This window comes from Dipodomys ordii, unplaced genomic scaffold (assembly GCF_000151885.1).
Source record: "Dipodomys ordii isolate 6190 unplaced genomic scaffold, Dord_2.0 Scaffold3, whole genome shotgun sequence".
NCBI classification, from domain to species: Eukaryota; Metazoa; Chordata; class Mammalia; order Rodentia; family Heteromyidae; genus Dipodomys; species Dipodomys ordii.
In genome coordinates, this window is record NW_012267219.1 from 23404558 (window position 1) to 23410914 (window position 6357).

Sequence of the window (6357 nt, forward strand, 5' to 3'; positions counted from 1 at the left end):
GTTTGATTACTTTCTTTAAGGCAGAGAGGTAGCCTAGCGAACCATCACAAACTTTTCCTAAGGACACATTTTCCAGCAAATTCCAGTGCTTATCACAAGATTATTTGTATATTTAAACCCTTCCCATAGGTTACCTGTCTCCCTCAGAATAAAATTAAAGCAGTGACCATGATCTTCAAAGCCCTCAAGGCCTGGATTTTTCTTTCTTGTACAATCACAGAGGAAGTTTTAGGCAGGTTCCTGCTTCTGGCCCACACCTCATTATGGGTTTTCAGCTGTGTGCTCTGCTCTCATTTTCATGGTAGCCTACACTGGTGTCTTTGTAAACATTTCTCAAAGATGCTTGCCCATCTTTCTTGCCCATGTTTCCATTCTTTGGTTTTTCTTTATGACACCATCTGTATAGATTTACATTAATTTATCATGATTCCTCATCTAAAACATTAGAAGCAAAGGTTTTCCTTTGTACACTACTATGTTGCTGTTATTTATAATACTGTCCACACACAAATAGGAGCTCAATAACATTTAATTAAGCAAATTAAATATCATCACTTGGCTATTAGCTATATATTTCTAGTATGCTTGAAGTTGTGCAGAGGAATATAGTGTCGTTAAAGATCTTTTATCACAGAGGAGATAAATATCTTAATTAACAAAAATCTAAGCATTTAATCCCATCATTTTATGTGTGAACCCAAACTATTTTTTTAGTTAAAGAAATGCATGAGGCAAAAGGATTCTTTTCCCTGTTATAATCATTAATATTTTTAAATCTGAATTTATATAGAAGGCTTTATTTTTTTCCATTGCCTGGAGCTTGCCTTCTGCAGGGGAAGCAATAAGACATCCATGTAAGGATGCTTACTGGTAGGACTGGAGCAGAGCAACCTCTGAGGAAGATTTACCCTTGAGCTCTATTCTGTGCCATTGACTAGAATCACTGGCATGAAAATATGGTCTGTCCACCAGAGGTAGCTTTTGCCTCATCAACAAACATACAGGTATTTGCTCACTGCTGCCTTTGCCTCCTGTGATTATAAATATGTGTGTAAGATGTTTTAGCCATGACTTTAATTAACTATACACACTAGTCTTAAGGATTCTTCAGCATCTAGAGGAATAGTTAAGGCATGAACAAAAACAACCCAAAGGGAAAGTGCACATGTAAAGAAATTCACATTGAAAACATTTGAAACTATCCACGGCAGCTCTGATTATGAAAGGAAAAATTGAAACAAACTAGTGATGTTCATGAGCATGTTACTTCTCCTATTTCTAGAGATGAAGACACTGTTGCTTGCTATACTTGGTTCAATCGAGGTATAAACCTAAAATTCTTACTCTATAATCATTGTGGATTTTGGGGTTTGAAGGAGTCTTCTTAAGCTTGTAGTTATTTATAGAGAAAAATTATTATGCATCTTTTATACACCAATAAGGTCTTTGCCACCAGAGCACAAAGATTATTAAGGCATAGTTGTTACTTCCCAAGGAAAATATGATGAATATAAACCAACTTCTGTCTCTAAAGATTTTGCAGCCCCATTGGGAAAGATAAATATTAAAACTATTTTTTCCTGATACCATAAGTATGATAATATGATGTTCAAAATATATAGCAGGTCCTTCAGGCTTGAGAGTATTAGAAATGGCTTCCAAGGAGAATCGTACTTGAGATGATTCACAAAATAAGTGAGAGTTATGCAAATGAATGGATGTCTGGATGCAAGAACAGCATTGTTGTTCATTTCATATGATGTTTCAATGAGTCCTGGAGTGGGGAAGAATGAGAGAGGCAATGGAGCTCAAAGTAGGATAGATCTCCATAGGCTTAGAAGAGGTCAGACATTTAGAAAGTGAGCATCTTTTTCAAGATAAGATTGTGTCATGAATGAATGTTAAGAACCACAGGACTGAAGTCAGAGAAACCAATTGGTAGAGGTGAGTAATGATTTAATAGAGGGACAAGCCTTCTTGTCCCTCTTACTTAGCTGGAGTAGCAAAGATATGGAAGACAGCACATATATGAAAACAGATCAGGCTAATCAGCAAGAACAGAATGTTTTAGTTTATTGGGGCATGAAGAGTAAGTGAGCAGAAAGTTATTCATAGAATTATAAATAGCTGGAATGGATTTGAAATCGTTGTTCAAAATATTGCTACTTACCTTACCTGACTTATTTAGTGAATTATACATGACTAGCTGTTGACACTAGCTTTTTTTTCATTTCAGTCATTGATCAGGGAACAGAAGTCTTTTTCTTAAAATTTTACAAAGTTATTTTAATGTGTTGTATTATGTAACATTATAAGTGAGCAATGACTCCGAAGGGTCTGTTGAAGACCCTTTAGTCTATGTCCTCAAAAAAAAATCCACAGCCTTGGTACAGAACCACCATGTGTCTCAGAACATTCATGTAGATTAAGAAAGAAACAAGCTTTTGATGTCATCATATAATGCTGCTTTGGGAACATGTATTTCTTTAGTATACCTTGGCCTCATTAATTCCACAGCTATCCTTAATATTAGTCTGAAAATAAGTAATTGCCTAAACAACTTACTGAGGAGGAAATGGGGTGAGCTGAGTGGGAAGGTAAAATACATGAATGTTGAAATCAGGAGCAGAATTATAAATGATCAGGTGACAGGTACAGAAGACACTGACTTGGGTAACTGCAACAAACAAACAAAAAACAAGTTTTTACCTGAAGCCAGAGTGAGCATAAGATTCTAAAGGGAAGGGTCTTGATTCCTGTGACAGCATTGGAATTTAAAGAGCAGCTAGAGGAAGGTAAAGACCTACATAGATCTTCTGGGAGATGCTAATGTGTCTTCAGAAGTATCTGCATCTTATATATAAGCAGACATAAAACCCAGTATGGATACCAAATTACCGGTAAAATTTTGCTTGGCCAATTTGCATCATTAGGCTGTGCCTATAATCCACTGAACAATTGACACTACAAAAGGCAGTTTGGACATTTTAAAACTGTGTAAATCTACACTGAAACCAATGGAAGGAAACGCTGCCTAAGAGAATGAATGCATGAAAAATCTCTTTCCAAGAGAAGTTCCATTTCTACCCACTGCACTCTCCTGTGTGCTAGAAGCAAATTTATCAAACACAAACTTCAGATATTATAAGATAATTGAGATGAAATTTTGCTTAGGATACCACCTGAGGACTGGACTTTTAACAATAGAAATGGAACCAAAAACAACTGCAATGTGAAAGCCTGGAAAGAAAATAACTACTCAAAACTCCATGGAAGGAAATAAAGAGGAGAACTGTGTGGCAGTCCCACTGTAAAAGAATATAGAGACCCCAAGAAGGATTTCACTGCTGACAGCGTGAAATGATGTGAGAAAAGTCAAAGAACAGAATAAATACGCTTAAGGTTAGGAGAAAAATTAAAAAACAACTTGTATTAAGTAAGGAAAAATTTGAGTTAAGGAATAATTTTATAATCCATTACCTGCTTGTGCTAGCAAATATTTACATGACAATAAAAATGTGAATAAAGATAGTCCACATTTACCTACATCCTTCTGTGTAGGTAGAACTGATAATGGTGCATTGGAAGGTAACTCGGTGTAAGCATTGACCAAGTTACCCGTTCTGAATGTTTGCCTCTCTTTCTTCCCAAGTTTCTAGAAGATTATGTGACTCTCCAGCTCTGTACCCATGTGCAAGCGTTGAGGTTCTCCTTGTCAACTGATGTAAAATATCTTTACTTTGTGTAGGCCACCTGTCCATTTCTTACTTAAAAATATAGATTTTCCTTCCTTTTGAGCTACCAAGATTTTTCACCTGTGTTTAAATATATCTATGCATTTTAACTGACATGTGCTTGGATATATGAGTACAAGAATGTACTTCTATTTTAAAATCACATTTATTGATATCTACCTTTTAGGTTTAATTTACAAATACTCACCTCTTTGCATTTATACTAACCTGGTTATTCTTTATCTCTTTTGCCCTGCCCCTAGTGCTTATTTGACATGATGTATACTAATTGGCTAATTTGTTGTGTATGTTTTATCATTTCTTACTGAAAAAGAAAAAATATCCTGAAGCTAAGAACTTTTTATAGAGATATCTCCCTTATAAACAACATCTAAACATAATATTCAAAAACTAGACACATAAGATGAATAAACGAAAGAATTGAGTTAAATCTTTTTGAAAGTGTGGTTTTGTTATCATTGAAATTAGCAGTAATTAAGAAGTTGTGTATAGAACAGGATCAGAAAAATAAAGAAAATTATATTTTTTTGGGTCTGGCTTACTTCATTTCATATGATTTTTTCCAACTCTTTCCATTTCCTAATAAATGGGGCACTGTCATTCTTTCTGGTGGAAGCATAGAATTCCATTTAAATGGAAGTGATACATTCAAAGAAACATAGGTGCCATGGTTAACCTCATTTGCAATAATTAGTATACATCTATGATAATTTTACCCAATGAGCAGAAAAGCTCAAAAGCTATATATGTATGACCATATAAGATGATGCTAAGCAAAATGAACCCCAAGATATAGACACAAAAGGTCTTTCTTAATTTTTGTTGCTATTGTTAACATACTATGTGATTTTTTTTGTTTTCCTTTGCATGTTCTTCCCCCTGTTGTCACTGTCCTTGACTCTGGTACCCGGCATCTTGTATATACATTTGTCTAATTTGGGGAGAGGAAGGAGAATAAGAAAATGGCTGAAACAAAGACACCGGAAGACTCACTGCAACAATGATACCCACAAGACACTATACTGGAAATGAACTTTACAACTTTGTGGTGGTGGGGGGGAGGAATAAGGGAAGTGGGGAGGAGAAGGAATAATGGGAGAACAACAAAGAAGAGGGTAACAATGTTCAACAAGAAATGTACTCATTACAGTACTCATGTAACTGTAACCCCTCTGTACAGCATCTTTACAATAAAATAAAATTTAAGAAAAGAAAATTATAGATGCATTGATATTCACAGCACAAAAATAACAGATTATAGATAGTGCGCATAGTTGAGGAGAACAAAAATAAAGACATAAACTAAGTATAGTTCTTTGTGTGGCCATGTTAACCAATACGGGAACACGGTATTTAATGATGTAGTGATATTAGAATGTAGAACTTATTTCCTAAGTGAGTTAAGTTGTCTTCTGTTCTAATAAGAAGCTAATACATAAATTTTTTTGCTACAAAAAGCTTTATTTTCATTTGGTCCAAAGCTTGGGAAGGGCTCCAGGATGGTTAGTTAGGAAGTGTCCCAATGGCTAGAGGCAGAAGCTCCGCCGGAAACCCTGATGTCTGGCGAGGCAGAGATGGCCCCTCAAAGGCTGCTGGACTCTGGAGTTTTCTGGTCGTGTTTGAGCGTAAGGTGTTGGAAAAGATCCCTGCCCAGCTGGGCGTGAGGGGCCCCCAGCCTGCGAAGGTTGGTTCAGTGGTCGCCCATCTTCTTGATGAGCTTCACCTCTTCATCCAGGAAGTGGTTCTCTAGGAAGTCACAGAGACGGGGGTCTGTGCGAGCAGAAGTCACAGAGATGGGGGTCTGTGCAAGCAGAACCATGAAGATCCACAATGGCTTGGTTCAGGCTCTTCTCCAGGGCCAGGGCGGCTTCCATGGCTTCCACGGATTACCCCACTCATCCTGAGAAGGTTTCTGCATATCCTGGTTCTGCATCTTCAGGAGGCGCTGGGCGCCCTCACGCTTCTCCTCAGCCAACTCGCAGAAGAAATGGCCCACGCCCTCCAGAGCCACATTGTCGCGATCGAAATAGTCGCCCAGAGAGAGGTAGGTGTAGAAGCCCGCAGATGCAAGTTGACCAGGCGGTTGACGGCAGCCTCCACCTCGGTGGAGTAATTCTGACGAATCTGGGAGGTCATGGCTGGTCGTGGATACAGAGCTAACCACAGGAAAACAAGGCGTTTGCTGGTCCTGGAGGCAGGCGACGGGGAGAAGATCAGGGTCAGAGGGGGTGAGTGGAGAGGCAGTTGGTGGTGGAAAGAGGAGTCCCCGGGGTCTGTTCCGTCCAAACACTGTTGAAGCAAGACACAGACCCGCGGGACTGCGCGCACTTCTGCTCAATACATAAAAATCTTAAAGGAAATTTACCAGAAGATATATTTCAGAGATCAAAACTGCCTACAAAGACCACAACTAGTGACTGGCAGTATTGAGACCATTGACTGGCATGTTTGGTTCATTACCAACCGTTTGTAAGAGTTGATGCATTTTTTACTCCATACATACTTCATTCAGTAAATATTGAGTAATGTTGTTAAATAGGAAGATGTACCAAGATAGATATCAGGGATTAAATTACATGGGAAAATAAGGAAAGAAAGATAT

At 37.9% G+C, this 6357-nt stretch overlaps 1 pseudogene; it reads right to left on the reverse strand.

Annotated features, from left to right (window-relative positions):
• Positions 1 to 5337: 5337 nt before the first annotated feature.
• Positions 5338 to 5920, reverse strand: LOC105987524 (annotated as a pseudogene).
• Between the last annotated feature and the right edge of the window lie 437 nt (positions 5921 to 6357).